At 45.5% G+C, this 20,092-nt stretch overlaps 1 protein-coding gene across 2 annotated transcripts in view; it reads left to right on the forward strand.

The window, feature by feature from the left end:
• Positions 1–20,092, forward strand: part of scaf8 (SR-related CTD-associated factor 8) — a 66,751-nt gene that overhangs the window by 27,658 nt on the left and 19,001 nt on the right. The window contains exon 21 of one of the 2 annotated variants that reach the window (XR_013078156.1): positions 12,464–12,559. The gene's annotated coding sequence lies outside the window, so the exon portion shown is untranslated. Of the gene's footprint in view, positions 1–12,460; positions 12,560–20,092 lie in introns of both variants that reach the window. The other variant, XR_013078155.1, reaches the window with a different exon arrangement.

The following is a 20,092-nucleotide window of genomic DNA, read 5'->3' on the forward strand; positions in this document are numbered from 1 at the left end:
CCTGAAACAGACGGACATGCACACAGCAGTTGGCTAGCTCCTCTCTGACAGCAGTAAAAAGAAATCCTCCCTCTACAGAGGGACAGCATCCTTCACTCGTGTATCTGTTGCAGAGTGTTTGCTAAGATTAGGAATCATGCTAAAATGAAATAGTGACATTTGGATCTGGCTGGCAAAAACAACTCAGGGATGCATGAGGCTCTGATTTTGTGCATTTCTTTCTCTACGAGCTTTGCATTGAAGCCAGCATACGATCCTGATTTTAATAGTGGTCCTGTGCCAAGGCATTTGCAATTTATTGTCATAGTACATTCAATATAACCCCCCCGGCCAAGCCCATGGCAACAAAGCAAAGCTGACTGACTGATGGCATAGAGTAATACAAAGCCAGATCATGCTCAGGTGGCAGTGCTAATGAGTGTAATGCTTTTTACTGTAGGTGAGAGACACAAGTTCCCCGCTGTGAGGAAGTCAATTAGACAGGGTAATAGGTTAAGATTTAGCTTGTAAATGACTTTTAATGCGACATGGGGAAATCATAAATCTCCGAGTCTGATATGGACTAAAGATGTCCGCCTGTAAGCCATAATTTACTCTATAAGGAGCATTTTTTAATTAGTTCAGGTTCCGTTGAACGTTAGTGATTCCTTCCCACAACAGATATTGCTCTCTTGTTGTCCTTAAACTGACCACCGTCTGTTTGTCTGTGGTGTCAGTACCACGTCTGACCATTTGAGGTCAGTGTGGTACCGCAGCTCCCATCATTATGGCAGGCTGGGTTCTTGGAGGGTGCGACAGCTCAAAATCTGCAGTGCTAACCTCTCTTACCTTCTGTGCCCCGCTCTCCCCGAGACAAAGGAACAGCAGCGCCATGGAGAAGTATACCTCCACACAAAAGTCCCTCCTTTGAAACAATGACGGGCTCGTTGTAGGGAAAAGGCCATGCAGAATCTTCGTGGTGCCGCTGTGCTGAAAAGAAGCCATCAGATACCTCTTTCTATACCTTTCTCAGATCGATACAGGAGAAGTGTGATAAATGGAATGAGGTGCTTTTCGTGTGAGACTTGGCCCGTTTCTGCGGCTTCTCAGTTGCTGCATTCTTAATTGATTAAAGCTATTGATTAGGCCTCCCAAAGCCCCAGGAATAAAACCGGCCTCTCTCTGCTGTGGCCAGATACCCAGATACCCTATTCGCAAATGGTGAACTCTGTGCCAAGTGGAGAGAGACAGTGTGTGTGTTGATGTGGCTGCTCGCATGATTAAATGAACACGAAAGATTGAGTTAGAGCAAAAAAAAAAAAAAAAAACCCAGAGCCATCTATCTTCCGTCCACCTCGTTATGCAGGAGAGGAATCCCCTATCTCAGCTACCACTCGCCAGCCACTGTAATTATTCACCACTGCAGGAGTGTGTCTGAGTTTCCTCTGCCTTCACGAAGCCACCGCCTGCCTGGCTCTCCTGTTATCAGGGCCAGCAGACTCCTCGAGACCGGACCGAGGTGTCCGAAGTTTCTCGTCAAGAGTTCACCCCCGCTGCGTGCTGCACCCTGCTGCAAGCTGGCAGAGAGAGGCAGCAAGGTCACACAGCTGTGGCCCTAAAGCACTGGGAGGTGTGAGCGCAGGGCATTTGAGCAGCAGCCCCTGAGCCGCTTGTTGGTGGGGATGCAGTAGCTTGCTCAAGGGCACTGCAGCAGGGGGTCTGCTTACCGACGTTTAGGCTTTGGTTCTGACTCGCTGCTCTTTTGAGCTCTGGTAGGAATTTAAATTCATGCATGCAGAGTTTCTTTTTAGAATAAAAGATGGAAAGACAACAGTCACTCTGCAGGGAAGTATGAGCCTAATGAAGGCCTTCACCAAATACACAAAAGACTATGCGAATGGACTCATCTAAAACAGCCTTTTTCTTGGTAGAGAAGCCTGCATACACTACTTCTTTTCCAGTTTTGTTCTGTAGAGTAAGCTCCCTTGAAGCAGAGTTCATTTTTATTGTCTTCGATAATTAGCGAGAGATGATGATGATGAGAGGACTGTCTGTCAGTCAGTCCACCACGTTGGTCTCCACATCTTTCTCCACTGCTGTTGCCATTTGAACTTCGTACATGTATCCATGACTTTGGTGATCCTCTTATGTTTCCTCTAGTGCAAGGCTTCCCAAAGTGTCAGCACTGCTGGCTTGTTTACCCTGCAGTGTGGTGCAGTCTTTCAAAAATCAATCACAATACCATCAGTCTCCCAAATTCCTGAGCGTTTGCTTTGCTTTGAAGAAAATACTGATGATTTTAAACTGTACAGAAATGACAAGTGGTAGCATATGTATCTTTTATATACCTCATGCCTCAACGTTCAGAAACAAGGCTAAGACTCTACAGCCATGCTAGAGACTGTGAGGCTGGACTGTGGGGCTTTGAGCTAAATGCTAACATGCAGACGCTCGCCATGTTCACCATCTTGATGGGGACGCAAATCAAATTTTTGTGCTGATCCATCCAATAAGTGTTGAGACACTTCACTTTGACCAAAGTCATTAGGGTGCTTCCTCTGGGGACCATGAACATCTGTATATGTTTCATGGCAACCCATCCGAGAGCTGTCGTGATATTTCAGCGTGAACAAAAGTGGTGGATGCTGACTGGCTGACTATCTTTAAAGGGATGCTGCTAGCATGGCTGAAAATAAAGTACGTTTCTGTGTAGCTCAGCTTCACACCTTTGCTCATGAAATCTCACATGGACTTAGCATGTTGACATATATTAGCATATGCGTGGATGTCTCTTTCTGAGGCACCCCAGCGACAGGCCGACAGTTCATCAAATCCAGACCTATTTCTAGATAATGCTGTTTAGTGTTACTCCACTTTTTGAAGGTGGCAACTTGTCTCAGTCTGTCCTCAACTTTCATGAGCATATTTCATTTTATTCTCTCTTGGGGCCAAAACAAAAAAAAAAAATTGGATGGCAAGTGTGTTCTTTTTTACGCCATGCCAGGAGCAGGAGGAGAGAAAGCCTGTGTTTGCCAAATCAGTGTGTATTTGCATACTGAGGAGGAGTGTGTGTGCTTTATCAGAGGTCTGCATGCCTGTCACTGAATACCTTTTCCTACACACATAACCGACTGTGTGTGTGTGTGTGTGTGTGTGTGTGTGTGTGTGTGTGTGTGTGTGTGTGTTGGCACCGTGTCAGCCATTCCACAATGCAACCAGAATTAAACCCATTAGTGCAAACATGGTTTACACAGGCAGAGACAGTACATTCACATTTCACGACTGATGTCTACGACTCTCGCCTCTGTTAACAGTGTCAGCTCCTAATCTTTCTTGTTAGTGGCCCCGTTTCAAAACACACAGTAAACATACATCATCTGTTTACATGTGACTGTTTTCTCCGAGTGGCTGTCTCAGTCTCATCAGAAATCAGCGCCTCTGCTTCTCGTCTCCGTCAGGGCTTATTGCGGGGGTCATCGGGGGTTAAAGGTCGCCGCTGTTGGATGCAGGAGAGGGGAGTCAAAGAGACGCCAATGAGCAACAGACACCTGTCTTGATTTTCAGAAGAGAACCCAGTCGTGATTCACAGCAGGCGGAGTGTTGTGTGTCTGTGTGTAATCTGGGTGACAGGGGAGCTTATTAAATCAGCCAACACAAATGAGGATTGTGCGTGTGTTTGGGGGAGGGGGGGGGGGGTGTGCAGAGAGGGAGGTGTGCTGAGATGCTGAGCAAGCGGTGGGAGCGATTGACAGCGCAGCACATTGCGCCTGGAAACGGGGGGAAACTTGGAAACATGAAATGTATCAGCAAAGACAGGCGGGGACGGGCCGCAGCCTCCCGCTGTCAGTCTTGCATGGGCGCTGCTCTCATTAGACCGGCCGCATGCACACCTTGCAGTCACACGCACTCATTTAACCGCTGCATTTACATCAATTTTCTGATTATGCAGCCTCTCGTTCTTGCACACTCTGCAGGTACAGACTGAGGGTGTGTGATAAAGCCTCGACACGCTCGACTCGACTGTGGCAGACGCTTTCTGTCCACTCTGTTCTCATGCAGTCTGCGTCGCCTCCGTTCACACGTCTGTCATCATGTGGAAGTTCTTATAAAAGCTGGTTATTAAAGGCTGACTCAGCTTCTTCCTGCAGATGCGACACCTGGTTCATCAACCGGCAAAACAGGCCTCATTGTTTCCATGAAGTGCTATAGTGAGTGATAGTGTGTGTGTGTGTGTGTGTGAGTGAGTGTGTGTCCACATGCGTGTCTCTATTTGTCCTCCCCACCCCCCCTCTTCTGCTCTCCCTGTGCTGTTTGTTAGCTTGGTGCTGTCGCTCGCTGGTAATTAGCCTGGAAGCCCTCATCGCTGCCTGCCTGCTTGTTTATGACGGTTAGAAGCAGATTCCCTCCGGAGAGCCGGAGCAGACGATGTCAAATTAAAAAGATAGGAAATTCCTGACTCACCAGATATCATGCAGGGGGGTGGCGGGGTGATGGGAGGCAGATTTGTAAGGATCAAGGTGCTGTGATCAAACCCGGTGGTGTCTTTTACTGATGTTTTTGAACCGTGTTTACCACTTACATGCAAATGGAGTCGTATCGGATGTTTGAAATAGAGATTTCGACTCACAGAATTGAGAGAAAGGACTTTTCCGAAATTCAGCACTGTCATCTATTTCCAGAAACAATGTCCCATTTTCTTTGGGTCATCCGCAGAGCAGACTGCGAGCAGTTTTCAGAGACTATTTAAGTGGAAATGAGTTCTAATGAAAGCTAAAATTCGGGCAATTTTTATGCAAATAAGCACAAAGTATGAGTCTGCATAATGCAAAGGCCTGTGGAGCAGAGCTGAGATGGTCGCAAATCTCAAACTCAATAAAATGTTTCAGTCGCATTAGCAGGACTGTTTTTCATACCAGTCAGCCCTTTAAAAATAAACTAGTTTTACGTGTTTTTAATATAAAAAGGACGTGCTGGTTTTGATCCTGACAGCTAAACTTTATTGATTTTGAAATTCTGAAACAGGTTTTTTCAACCTGTTTGCTTCTTGTTCCAAGAGACCATCGTCACAATGATGTTTCCTAATCCAAAAGAAACACAATCCACGCAGAAGCATTGATCAAATCAGTGGCTAATATCAACATTTTTCAACACAAAGCAAATCATTCTACACACTGCCATTGTGAAGAAGATAATTGCCCTGCAAAGCATCTTTCCCTTCATACTGAGTCACCTTATGTATTATTGAAGCCCAGAAATCTGAAGAAATGGGCTGAAATTCATTTTGCGTGTTTCTAGTACAAGTCAACATGTTTCATAATGTTTCTTCAACCGAGTGCTGTTTTCTTAATTCGGCTGCAGAGATCTGTTTCATTCTGTCTCATTTCAAGATGCTCGTTCTTGGGAAATTCCTGAAAAAAAACAAAACAAAACGGGAATCTTTGCTGTGACTGTGTGGCCTCCCCTGGGCCCATTCACACGACACATTCTTGTTTCCTCAAGAAAATTGTGCCCCTGAGGCGAAATCTGACTGTTCCGCGCACTTTCTTTGAGTCATGAATCGCTTCTTTATAGTTGAACGCCATCTTTAGACACACAGGAAGTTATTCATGTCGAGATACATTCGAAGGCTTGTGTGTGAAACGTGCACACATTAACGCAGAAGAGGCGAGCCAACGTCCTGCCAGTTAACCCCACGTCAGGCGCTTCAAACCTCCCTCCTGCCGCTCCTCCAATCTGTTGTGCGTGTGTGTGTATGTGTGTGTGTGTCTGTGACTTTGTCAATATCACCCACGAGGGTTCCCCTGCCACCCCGCTGATGAGGATTAAACATTCATGATCATGTTTATTAATGACCAGCAGGCATCAGGGATCTCCAGGCTGTCACACGCGCACGTAGAAGCAAACACACACTTTTTTATCCTTTTTTAAATCACACACATTTACACTTTCTCTCACACACACCTACACAGTCTTCCTCTCCTTCTCAACCTCTTCCTATTATCCCACCCACACATATCAGAGACGCAGACACTTTCTTGCACCTCCACGCACACAGAAAGAAAAACACACTCCTGAATAAATCTCCCTCATGTTGTCTAATCTGGTTATAAGGTCTGAAGTGTGTGTGTGTGTGCGCAGTATGGATCCGCTGGCCGGTTAAATAGAAAAAGAACAGATTTCCTGTCTCTGCGTCTCTGTGGACGGCCGCTCTGAACTCTCCCAGGGGTGGAGGGATGGACTTAGGACCTCGCTGAGAACATCTGTGACGGTCGGCCCCAGCAGAGACCGCAGTGTGACAGAGCCTGTCCACAGCAGATGTCACGCCAGTGTGTGTGTGAATGAGAGAAAGTGTGTGTGTGTGTGTCATGTAATCAGGGTTGAGAAGACCACGACCCAGAGAAGCTGTAGACGAAAAGCTCTCACACTCTCTTTGGTTTGATTGGTCTGCTCTCGTGCTCGTTGTGGTGGAGATGTTAGTGGTAAATTAACAGGTGGGTAAACACGACCAACCGCGGCTCACCGTCCTACAGTTATTATTGTTGAGTCAAATCTTTCCAACCTTTTCTCTTTGCTCCTTTGTCCCCTTTTCCCTCCGCTGCATCCCTGAAGTCAGGGACCATTTGCCCTCTTTTGATGTAATATGGAAACTACACATGCTTTGCGCCGCAGCCTCTGCAAATGAAATGACAAATGAGTGATGAGCAGAGGAGCGCTGATGCTGCACTCCTCACGTCGTCCCATCTGATTTCTCATCTATTCTCCCCGTGGTTGGACTCTCCCCCTTCCTTCGTTCCCCTCTGTTATATTCTCCTGCTCTGCTTCCCCTCCATCCTCCTCTGGTTTCTTTACTCCTCGGTGAAGCCTGTCTCCGTCTGCTCAGATTTCCTGCGAACTAAGCCTCTCGCTGGGAGCTCCAGCCTGGTTCAACTAACTAAACGAAAAATGCAGTTTCTAAGAGAACTCAAAGGTTATTTTTAGGTCTAATTTACATCATGTGCAGAGAGGCTATAGAGAGCAGTAAATTAGCCTTCAAACTGGAGGGAATTCACCTTCAATGAATTCACCCTTTTAGAGGGAAATCACCTCTCCGACTATAAAAAGACCACATGAGCTCAGCCACAACACTCTTCTACATGTTCGATGTTGTAAAAGTCAAAAAGTTTCACTCGCTGTGAAGAAAACTACCTCATTTTAACCAGTTTTGTGTTGAAGACCTGAACTTAGGATTGTTTTAAATGTTGGGACCTACTGTCTGGTTACATCTGAGACAGCCTGAATCCATCTACGTTGTGTTATAAAGGAATTTTATTTCATCTGTATTAATAAATAAAGCAAAAACAGCTTCGCACTGCTGAAACGTCACTCCTTCAACTTTGGATAATGTTGCTTTTGCAGCACAGTGTGCGCTGAAGAGAAGGAGGCTGTCGGAAATAATGACACGTCAGAGACGCAGATGAGCCTGGAGTGTGTGTAATGTCACACGTCCCTGCAATGAATGCTGCCTCTGTGGAGCTGTTTAGGTTCGCTTTGAGTCGGAGAAGTGATGCAGCAGTGAAACTGGAAATAGACGTCAAACTAAACCAAACTTCACATCTGGAAGCAGGGATGATCTTGGTGGGGAGAGCAAAGGACGGTCAGGGGATCGGCGCAGTGAGTTTGACAGGGTGAAGGAGGAGTTGTAGCTAATGAGTAAGCGCGCAGTCTGCTCCTCTGCCAACCCATTTGGCCTCCACCCATTCTCTCTTTCTACCTCTTCTTATTCCTCCCCTACACACACCAGGGACAAAATGAGAAACATGACCCTGGCACTCATCTTAAGAGTAAGAGTGTGTTAGAAAGGTGGGTCTGGGCAGACCAGGCTGTTCTGTGCCAGGATTGGGGGTGAAGTGGTGGAGGCAGAGAGGGCAGCCAGGGAGTGGACAGAGGATGGGGGCAGAGAGCCGGAGAGGGCAGAGGAAGAGGTGGATCTGTTGAACTGACCTTCACATAAAACCAATTAAAGGATAATTCCACTTTATTACAACTTGGATCTTATTTTCATAGTGTTGGTGTCATGCCAAGAGTGAGCAGGTAGGAGCGAGCGCACATAAACACAGGAGGTGGACAAAATAACAGAAACATTTCATATGAAACGACTTTCATCAACGTCGCCATCACATCATCGTAATTACAAGGTCAGCTACGCAGTTAAAGCAACCAACGTACCAATTAGTGGTGTGTGTCAGCTGTAAAAGAGGTCTGACAATCACTTTTTAATGAATGCTGTGTGGTTTCTGTTATATGGGATGTGGATTTCGATGTTTTTAAATGTTAATATTAGCCTGATGTAGCCACCCTTTGTATTTGGAGCTGTTTCAGTTGAGTAACTATATACTCATCTGCTGTTCAGTTCAACCTCTATGAACACAGGGCAAAGATTAGTCCAAAAGCTCAATTATTTGCATCTACACAAAACTATCCGGCTTGTTTGAATGGAATTTTTAAATATCAGATATCTTAGTTTTTCCCCGTTCACATGAGTCGTCTTGCGTCTGTTCAATTGACGCAGCTCTGTCTGCTTTAAAGTCCGAACAGTCCTGGAAGTATAAGCTGACACGTAAAGTAACCTTCAGCTAAACTGCCAATGGTCAAACTGCTGAAAAAGATCCACTGACACAAGTCAAACTTCTTCAACAGGAATAAATCAGCTGATTAAAACATGTAAATTGACGGTTATTCAAAACAAACGCAGGCCACGCCTGAGGCCCTGACAGGAAAGGAAATCATCTCTAATGAACATGAGACGGATTTACCTGCTACGAGCCTCAGGACAAAATAATAAGCTGCTGGGCCCCTATAAACCCCCCATTCCTTCCACTCTCTGTGCAATTTGTATATTAGTTTTTAATATGACATAGCAATGGCCCCAGGGTTACTGTGTCGTAACTTGACCCAATTATTTAATTCAGAAGTTCAAGACTAAAATAACAAAGATCTTTAAACAAGAAATTAGTTAAGTTAGTTACATCAGTTAAATTAGCACAGAGTATTTGACACGTCGTAAGCCTGAGGTCCCTTGAGTTCCTGGACCCTACAGCAGTCGCCCACTTCGCCCCGTTGGTAACATCAGTAAGAGTTCAAATGCTTCCCATGACCTCCTAAAGCACCAAACCTAAACACCATTAAACTTGTATATGATGGAAGGACCTGGAGCCTTTCCTTCTTATAGAAAGCTCCGACATCCTGTTAGCCTGCAGTCCAGGGTTTGAACATCAGCAGCACAGAAAGCTGCTCTGAAGGGAGACCCTGTTGGTGTTTCTGTTATTTTGTCCACTACCTGTACATGCAAGCACACACCGCATGTTGTCTCCTGAAGAGTGGCTGCTCTGCCCTTTCTATGGAGAGGTTATCCTCACACACACACACACACACACGTTGTCAAATCAAGGATGCATGCGCACATCCACACACACACACACACACACACACACACACACACACACACACACACACACCTCAGCACACAGGAGAACTAATCCGATTTCACAGCCCAAATGAAAAGAGTCTCACATGCACGCATCCATTAGCTATTATTAGCTAAATAGGCTAATAGGTAAACACACACACACAAAGGGCTGCTGCAGAAAACACAAACACCAGGGGAGACCAGCTGCTACAAAATGGAAACGTGTTGAGTGCTTTTCTTTTGTTCACAGCTCTCCCACATGAATTCACAGTCCACGAAGCACGCCTTTTAAAATGGACCGAAATGGCAAAATACTAATCTCGCCTTAACTCCGAGCCTTCGAAGCTCTGCTGATATGTGACATTTCAAGTCTGTCATTTTCTCGCCGCGTTGTTTTTTACAGCCTGGTCCACAGTTGTTCTCATTGTGTAATTGATGTTTGTTAGCTACCGATGCTACACCTGTCACACATTCAGTTTGCTGCGACAACCCTGGCAGATTCTACACTCCAAATTTGTTTTGTTCAAATTTTAATTGTATGACTGAAATGACAACTTCTGCTGGCAGAGTTCATCAGCTCGGAAGCAAATTAGGCTAATTTTAGCTCCATGAGCTGGTTTAAAAAAACACTGTCAGCAGGTGAATTTTGTTCCAGCTGACTTGTCTGTAAAAGCCTGCTAAACACACATTCACACAGCTGCTAACATTAGCGTTAGCTTTGATAGCATCCAGGACACAGTCTACTACACCGATGTCGTTAGCTAATGATGGCCTTGATGATGTTTGGTTACTTCAATAGGTAGTAAGCGACGCTAGCGATTGTGGCTTATTCTAGAGTTAAACACACCATTTAACCCACTCCCTGTTCTACTTTTGGTTTAGTTTTTTGTAACAGGCTAAAAAAAACCACACCACTCTCCAAACTCTGCTGAGATTCGCTCTTACTTCCAGCTCCGCGCACACCTTCAACACGCGGGGAAAGCGAAAGCTTGTCAAACCTGCCATAATGGCTGAAATTTGTCCCAGAGGAGGCATGAAAAACAGCCTAAAACACAGACACAAACTTGGAAATGTGAGCTCACCAGCACACAAACAAATCCATTGTTGCCATCCGTGCCTCCACGGGGCCTGTAAACAAACCAGTCCAGACACTTTTGGGGAGGAAATATCAGCTTTCCATTAGCAGCTCCAGGTCATTCATTTCCTACTTTGTTTAAAACCTGAGCTGCCAGACAGACGACCGGCCGGCGTGGGCTTGGTGCTCGCTGTTACTCTGCGTCGTCCTGGTAGGCGATGATTTTGTGGGAAAGAGCGGGGTGACTGTTTCTAATTAAGAAAGTGAAATGAGCAGATTTTAACAAGGTAATTTTAACAGCCCTGTGCTCAGCTCCCTTCACATGGGTGTGAAAGTGTTTCTCAGCGGGAAGCGAGGAGGCAACAGGCGTGACAATGTTATCATAAAGCGAGCTGGTGGAGGGACAGTCACAGTCCTAATGGAGCAATAAGAGCCCGTTTCTTGTCCAACACATCCGATATTATGCCGGGGATCCGCGCTGGCCAGCAATATCGCCGTCGTAGCTGCGTTAATTGTGTGGTTGAGTGTTGTTGCAATTAAAAAATGTGATTAACACGTCTGTTTTTCCCAGCCTTCAACTTTCTGCTCTGAGTTAAATTGCACGGCTTGTTTTCAGTTCAGTCTGTTGCCCTTATTGAATTAGAATGAGGGGAGTTTAGCCAGCACAAATCACATGACGCTTCGGAGTGAATGATTGCATTTGGCTCATTGGAATCAGCCTTTGCCATTTTTTACTGAATAGAGCTTTTGATTTTCAATGTACCTTTGTTGGTCTGTAATATGTTATTCTCATTTGACTCAATTTTAGCTTACGATAACTCAATCAAGTGTCCCCTCCTCTGGCCTCTGGCTGCATGGCTGCGGTTGCAGTCATTTGACCAGGAATGAAGAGATTTGAAGCAGCTTAAATTGTCACTCGGGCCCGGAGCTACAGTCTGCTTCCTTATTCTCTTTCTGTGAGTCTATAAAAGACGAGGCTTGTCCAGTCCTGATCTTTCTCTCATAAAGTAATCTCCCCCACAGTCACTCAATCATTTATACCCTCTCCTCTCTCATGTGGGACATATTTGGCTACTTACATACTCTCAACTTTGTCATTGTCAAATCTGCCCTACATTCAGTTAAAGAAGATGTAAAAATGGGCACTCGTGTGTTTTCTTGGGTGCATTTTCAGATGGAGGTTTGATGTCATGCTGACCGCACGCTGAGCCGTCCATCAGTCATATTTTCTCGGTCCATGTTTGGATGCGGCACGGTGCCGCTGCGTGCCAGGCTTGACACGGCCTGGTGGGAAGACAAACATGTTTTTTTTTTTTTTTTTTCAAGAAAAGCAATTTTCTTGTCAGTCACTGCAATTTCACTCCGTAATAGCCACATAGAAAATCCAGGCGGCTAGAATTTTTCGAGCAAATGTAGGAAGGCAATGCTGCCTGAGAGGAACTGCTTGAAATTCAGTGCAGATAAAACACAGGGGCTTAAAGGGATGAAGAGAAGACTGTTGTTCACTGACTTTTCTTTGTGTTGCACTGTAGCCTTAAGAGATTTAAAGGAACTATGGAACAGATTTCACTATTTCACACAGCAGATGCTCATATGTATCCACAAAGCTGATATGAGCGAGCAAGCATTGGGTTATACCATAAACTGCATAAACTGTGTGTGTATATGAAGTTAATGGTATTTGCACGATTAATGTCCATCCAGGCTCCTGTACTGCATGAAGTAAAAAAAAAAAAAGACATTCATCCAGAAGCAGCCAAATGATTGAAGAACCAAGTGAATTGTGGCATGCAAGTATTGCCTGCAAGGTGTTGTGGGATAGTGTCACCCTCGACACAGGTTGCATTTATCGTTTGGTTGCAACTGGTTCAAATGAATCAGATTTTAGATTGTCAGACTTAATTTCTACGGGTAACAGGAAAAGATGTTTTTGTAATTTTCTTTTTTTTTTGTTTTCATAGCAGCAGCTGAAGAGAGAGGAAAGGCAGGGGAGAGAGAGGGAATGACACGCAGCAAAGGGCCTCTGACTCCGCCTTCAAACAGGGCGCACGCTCGACCAGGTGAGCTACCAGGACCCACGAGAAAGATTCATGGAAAATCTGAAAATTTCCAAATACTGTGTGGCTGAAAAGTGTCTGCTTTGTTGCCTGATGCCTCAGATTTATCTTGCGATCCATTAGGGGGCTTTTGGAGCTACATTTCTTTTATTAATTGATGCAGCACATTTTGGAAACCAGTTTGGCAGCTTCTCCTTAGCTTCTTGTGTGAACCTCTTGAAGCGATCCTGCTCAATCTGGGATCATCCACTCTGAACTTGTTTGGGATTTCTCTTCAGAAATGACCACGATGACTGATTGATACCTCGACATTGTCTTGATAATCCCGACTTGATTTGTGAGAGAGGTGTGGATATCCTCGAACAACCTCAGAGAGCTTACCTTGAAATGATTCATTTGAGGGTAGTGATTGAAAGTGGCTGGAAACAGGAAATCAGCCGGAGAGAGAAAATGGTGGTATATACATTAAGCTTCTGAGACACATTGTCCTCAGCTGCAAATGTGCTCTTTTATTTTCCAAACCAGACTTTATTTTCCACAGGTGCAGCCTCACTCGGCTATTTTTTTTTAGCTCTATCTTTGTTTTATAGCCCCATCCTCCTATTCATCAAATGGCTGTCTCAATCCTTTCTCCACACAGAGGGTCACAAAAACCTAATTCAACTCCTCAGGCTGTCACACCCTTGTGATAGTTTTTTCACATAGGATTCAAGTAATCAACAGCTCAGGCACACTGAGCCCCCCAACCTGCTTTGTGCTGCTCTCTCTCCTCTCAGTAATGACATGTCCGTGTGGCAGACAGGCAGACAGACAGACAGATGATGCAACGTGTGGGAGACAGATCCATCACATATGTGGGTTCTCACTTCAGTACATCCATACAGGTTTATATGTCCTCTGATAGCATGCGAAGGCCGCTCTATCAAGCATCTACGTGCTCCATCAGCCATCAGCTATAACTCCCACTGCTGGATTTATTTCTGCACAAAATTAAACTGTTGCTGCTGAGTAATTTTCATGGATCTACAGTTCAAGGAATTCATTCAAAAAGCCACTGTGTGAGACAAGTCCCGAGGTTTTTAATACTAATGAAATCACATGCTCAGGAAGGTAAATCAGGGGCTCTAAGTGCTGCTTTTGTCCTTTAAAGACCTGAAGAACACTGGCGTGAGAGGCTGGCTGCTGTGACATGCAGTTCACTCCCTGTCGTCATTGATTTCTCATTAGCTCAGCCCTCGGGTGTGTGCAAGCTATCGCTTGGATCAGATCTGTCGCGTTCAATTAAAAGCCTTTCCGAAATGTCATGTTTTCTCATACCTTATCGCCTTCTGTCTGCATAAAGATTTCCTTTGTCTATTGTGTGAGCTGCAGCAGTCGCCTCTTTGTGGTCGTGGATGCTTTAATGTCGGCTTCTGTATTTAGAAACAAGCAAGGAGATGTTTGAGGGTGTGGCGTGAGTGTATCTGATTATAGCCCTCCCTTGTCTCACAGACACACACACACACCTTATGACTACTCCTTCCTCGCACAAAAACCATCCTCCCTTCTTGACAGACCTTCCACACCAGCCTGCCGGCCTTTGAAACAACTGCACAATACACGTTTCTCTTTTCAGTAAGCCATTAAAAGCTACATGACAAATGAGCGTGGTAATATTATGTGGACTCAGAACAGGCCAGCCCTCATACAGTGGTAATAATGGCTGAATCACACTGTAGAATGGGCAGCAGTGAGAGGAGTGAGAAAATCACTTAGCAGGGGATCTGCCGCCCCCTCCCCTATTCTCACATACAACAACACACACTCACACACACAGAATTATTATGACGACCCTATTAGAGTGGCATTAATGGCACAGCAAAGTGGGTCCAGTCAGAATGGCTGAGGAGGCGCTGAGGTGTTGATAGTGTGTGTACGTGTGTGAGCCCATACCTGCTGGCCTGTCTTTAGAAAATTTGTTTTGCGTCAGCAGAAAAAAAAAAATGCTAGCTGAGCTCACTGTTTTTCTGCTCCCTGTTGTGTTTTAAAGCAATAAACTGGCAAATACTGATATTTCAGTCATCACTGGTCCTCGACCAGTTCTTCTGTGAGCTCGTGGGAAAGGCCTGTGCAGGGTTGTTATCTCGCGTCAGACCGACAGACAGACAGACAGAAAGTGCTGATGGGTGTCAGGATGTCCGTCACAGCCAATTATCTTTCATTAGATGCAGAGTGACCGCAGCTCCTGAAAGCTGCCAGATGACACCGAGAGCTTCTATTGGCCAGAATATATCCAGAATGCTGCACTGAACCACATTGCATACTGTGTGGGGATCTGCAGCATGCCTCTGGTAACACTAATGACATTCGCTCAGTGGATTATTGCAGTAATCATGGTTAACGTAATGGTTCTTGTGGACCAATGAGAGGATCTGAAACCTGGGTTATGTCAGTGTTTGAATCACTCAAGAACAAAGGTTTCAGCTTCAACACATCTCCACTTTTTGTCTGTATCCTTTGACACTCTCAAGATGCATAAAAACATATGTTGACAATATATTTGCCTAACTGGAGCTGAATGCCCTGTGGCTAAATACAGGTGAAGGAGGGGCTGCTTGTTGTGTGGACAGATCTAAATTGACGTACTTTGAAAGAAGCAAAGCAGTTGAGTATCTGCAGCTTCAATGGGCAGCAGAGAGATAGGCATCTCCATTCTGACCCCACTGTAGCAGCTGTAAAGAGACTGATATGCAGATTTGATGGGACTGGCTGGGCCACCACGCCTGGCCAAAGGGCCACATTACGAAACACACGACTGGATTTATGAGCATTGTGAGGGAGATTGCAGGAGAGAAGGCCGGGCCATCACAGCTGTCTTATCTGGGGTGGAGGTATTTAGATGCTGACTGTAACTGAGAATGATCGAGAGGAATGAACACCTAAGTTTGGGTCTAAGAACAACAATGACAGTTCTCTTTACTGTCATGGTGTTCGATTGTCTGAGGAGACCAAACCTGTTCGCTATCAGGCTGCTTGACAGTTCATACCTCCATGTGATGGGCAGGGTTGTTATGCAAAATATGCTCACCTTGATCACCTTTCTGAGTTAAAGCAGCTGGCTGAGAACCTGAGGGCAGGAAACGATTCAGGTCAAGGGCTGCAAAATAGATCCTCATAGGACTGCAAATCTAAATTCAGTTAGTTTGTCCCAAGAAATTAAGCCTGATTTAGAGGCGTGTGCAGTGGGTGAAATGGTAAAATCTGATCAAAAACTCACCAGTAGATATTGTTTGTGTGAAAACTTGTGATAAGTGAAGAAGTGTAGTCAAACCCTTCTGCATTCATAATGAAAATGCCACACCTTATTTGGTGCAGTGTAACCTGTGATGCCATAGAGAACATTGTAAAGCTTGATGTATCCACATCTGTGTCTCTGAGGATCATCTGCCCACATCCATGAGGACCTGCATGGACCATCTAGATATGCACCTACAAATATGTATGAAGACGTCCGTGTAGCAGACATCCAGTGTAGTATGAACACATCTGCGCGTTCACTGTTCGCTTCGGCTTAATCTACGCCTTGATTGTTATAAAGGGGGAGCCTCGGTTTTGAACCTCCACAAAGTAGGGGGCACTCACAAGTGACAGACTTATAAAAGAAAGGCTAAGGTCAAAGAAATAGATGCCAAGATATGCTCGTCCAAAATCACTGCATTTCCCACAATGCAACTGGATACCCTCCTATACATCTTTCAAACCCCACAGCTTCACTTTAAAAAGCAAGTTTTCTATTAAAAATATCAAGCCTGTTAATCAAGTGAAACAATCATATAATTAAAATATTTGATTTCACCGACGACCCTGGCATCTCAACGAGGGACCTCTAAAGGTCCACGAACCGCTGTTTGGGAACCCCTCTAATTTGCGATTGTTTTATCACAGATGCAGATAGACTTCCCATGAATCCCCTTTATTCCATGTTGTACCGCGGAGCACCGCCATCCCCCCCTCTGTGTGTCCGTGGGAAGGAGGAGTTTAACCCCACATTGTCTGGGAGGAGCCCGCGGTCTCCTGGCGCTCCGTCCCAAGAACATTTGGTCTGGGAACGGAGGATTCGTGAAGTGCGCTCCAGGAAAACCCGATTTTTCTGTTTCTATTAAATGCAACACCGTCACAGTCCGCAGAGGGAAAGACGCGAGTACTGCGAGAAGTATGTTTTACCAGAGGAAACAGTAGCCGGTAAGTTGCGAGCGAACTTATTTTACAGGCTGGTTTTAAAGGTCTGCGCTCACTCCTGCCTGCGCGCTTTGTCCGCTGCGGCACCTAAACGCATCTTTAAACAAGACATTCGCGCAAAGTTTGTGTGTGAAAAGTTTGTGTTTGTTGTGTGTGTGTAAGAAGCGGCGGTCGTTTCACCGGTGACTTCCCTTTGCTCTGTCAGTTGTAAATCTTGCTGCAGCAGCTGTGACTGAAATCATCTCCCTGCAAAAAAAACATGTGATTGTCGTGATTAGAATAATTTCATGGCGAAACGCGTTTTACTGTGAGAGATCAACATGGGCCCCTGTATTAAAACGCGTTATTCATCCGCGTGTATTGTCGTGGAGACACAGAAGATGACCTCTCCCTTTATCTTTCTAATTATCAGATCAAACTGTCAGCCTCCTCATTATCCTTCAAGTCTTTTGCGCAAAGCGAACCTAATTTGGTATGATAAATAAAATAGATTGCATCCCGTCAGAATGCTCAGCCTTGGGAACTAATTAAAACTCCCTACCAAAGGTATGTGGGTGTCATTCCATTTGCACAATAGATCACTGGAGTGTTCAGATGTTGAAGGTGTAGCCCACAGCAGTGTCAGAGAGCCTGCTTATTGCTTCTCTTTCTTCCTTCTGATTTATGAACTGAGAGTTTGGGAGCATGGGCCATTCCACTAAATTCTTGGGTATGTTGCTGCTGTTGTGTTTGGCTGTGATTTACCCACAGCTTGTATTGTTGTTTGGCCGTGTGCTGGGGTGGAAGGGCTCACTAGCCTCATACAAGGGTAACAAAAGGGCCCCGGGACCCCTGGAGTGAAGGGGCAAACAGAGCAAACAGACCCAAGGAGCAGGAGGCAAGGGTCCGGCATGCCTTTTGGGATGGTGGGCCACCTGTCATGGAAACCCACATGGAAAGGTGTGTCCTGCTAACTTTGCATGCTGCTGAGGAGGGTTATGATAACAAAAACACAGGCTAATGTTTGACGTGCAGAGGCTGGCTGGCCTGGTCATTGATCTGTCTGAAGGCTCTTGGCTGTCCAATAATCTTACAGCTGTATCTCGGTGAAGTTCAGTCTTGAGGAAATGTGATATATTAATGGTAATTAATGTGATTAATGACTATTGAACGATGGATTAGGTGAGCGGGTGCACTCTAAACGCCTGCTAATCATTTACTTGGATCATTTTTAACCAGGAATTAGGCTGAGCCCAACATGAGCGCAAGAGAAAAGAATGTCTTCCGTTTATTTTTCTGGAGGGGGAACATGCTGTGTGATTGGTTTATATTTCATCCGGCCTTTCAGCCCTCCCCTGCCTGTTTAATGGACTATACAGAAATCGTTATTTACTTACATAATTGCTGTTGTTCTCATGTGTGCGCAATGTTTTCTTCTCTTAGAGATCAGTCGGGAAATCGCCGGGTCAGAAGCCGTGGCACCACCACCACCACATGCATGTTTTTGCCTTTGTGGTCCACATTTTTGCGGCAAAGCAATCCTCAACCACGAGGAACATTATGTTTTTACTATTCTGTTTTTCCCCGGGTTGGGACGGGGTCTCGTACCAGGGTGATGCTGATTGAGTGTGACCTGTAATTTCCTTTCAGTGGAAAACGTGAGCGTCTCGCTTGTTCACTCTTTCCCTTTGTGACACGAGTTGCGAGTTATGCCTTTCAGCTGGCAGCACTGTCAGTTGTCAGAGATGTTTACCGATGACAAAAGGGAAATGTAATGCTACCCCCTCTCCTGGGTGGCACAGAGTTGCTTAACAGGCATCTACAGCTCATCTCTCGTCTAATTTAAGTTGATGGGCGCTGTAATACCATGAAACGATGACATCATTACCACAGGAAGTTCCCTCGTGAAACAATCTGTTTTGAAGTCAGTTGATAAACAGTGTGTAACTTTGTGGCATAATGTATTATGTACATTTGTCTGTTGTGGAAAAATGACTCTTCCCGTTATTTGAACTTTCGGAGAGTGGGAAACTTGGAATTGTTCTCCGCTCTGCAGGCCATTTGGACGGCTGTGTGTGAGTGCCTGTCGTCGTTAATTCTGAAGTGCTAGCACACTGGCCGAGAAACGCCAATGTTTCATGTCTTCTCCCCTGCACATTTTTCTCCATATAAGGTGGCGTGCATGTGACTTAACATCTGTGCTTATTGTCACATGGGGATGAAGGCCTTTCACTGTCTCTAGGTAGAGAGGCACTGCAGGGGGAAACCGCAGGGGCTCCATGAGACCGGTGCACCTTTAAGACGAAGGGATTTGAAGCGGATCAAATAGAGATTAACAAAAAATGTCTCTTTTTGTCCGTTTCACAATGAAATGTCCTTTCAGGGCTTCCGTTTCAGTGCAGACAGTCAGGCAAGCGTAATGGTGGCCTGTATGTTTCTATTTCTTGCTTCTGTGGTTGAGATTATATTTGGCTTTCAAAGTGTTTGCTGGTAGTGTACAGCCAGCAGCGTCTGGAGTGGTTGCTATAAAAAGCAGGTGAACTAAAAGCTGGCATTGACAGCCTTTTGGCTGGGACCTCTCATTTGCTACCACACTCACTGAGACGCCAACCAAAAGACACGTGGCTGACTTTGACCCCTTCCGGGTGCACACATCTAGGTCGAAGAGCTATCACCAACATGGCAGCGACATTACCCGTCCTGCTTTTTAGTGGCAGTTTGGGCGAAATAATAACCGGACCCTGTGACTGAAAAGACAGCCGAAAAAAGATGCTTTGTGCCTTTGTGCTGCATAATTCAGTGATTTTGAATTTAACTTGTTTTGCTGTGGCCACTCGGCTGGTGGACACACACGCACACACACACACACACACACACACACACACACACACACACACACACACACACACACACACACAGGCATCCACTTTGAGGGATTTGTTCAGTCAGCTGCACTTTGTGTATCAGCTCCAACACAAGATCCTCTGCTCTGCTGCACAAACAGGAACCTTCTGTCCAGCTCAGCAGAGCGACGTGGTCTCATCCAGTTGAACCGATGCGCCCATTCGTGCTCCTCCGCCACATCTCCTGGACCTTTGAGGAGATTAATGCACGGGTCTAAATTGAATTGCGCTCCTTCTGGGTCACCTGTTAAAAAATGGCCTGGAAGGATCGCAAAGAAAATGAAGATTAAATGGTGAAGGGCACTTTAACGATGTATCAAAGGAGGTATTGGATTAAGAGTTACCGTGCAGATGGTCGGGGGGGTTGGTGAAGAAGGGAGTGGGGTAGCTCAGAAACAGTGCCAGACGACTCGACTTGTGATCAAGACTTTCATTA

This window comes from Chaetodon auriga, chromosome 14 (assembly GCF_051107435.1).
Source record: "Chaetodon auriga isolate fChaAug3 chromosome 14, fChaAug3.hap1, whole genome shotgun sequence".
Taxonomy (NCBI): domain Eukaryota; kingdom Metazoa; phylum Chordata; class Actinopteri; order Chaetodontiformes; family Chaetodontidae; genus Chaetodon; species Chaetodon auriga.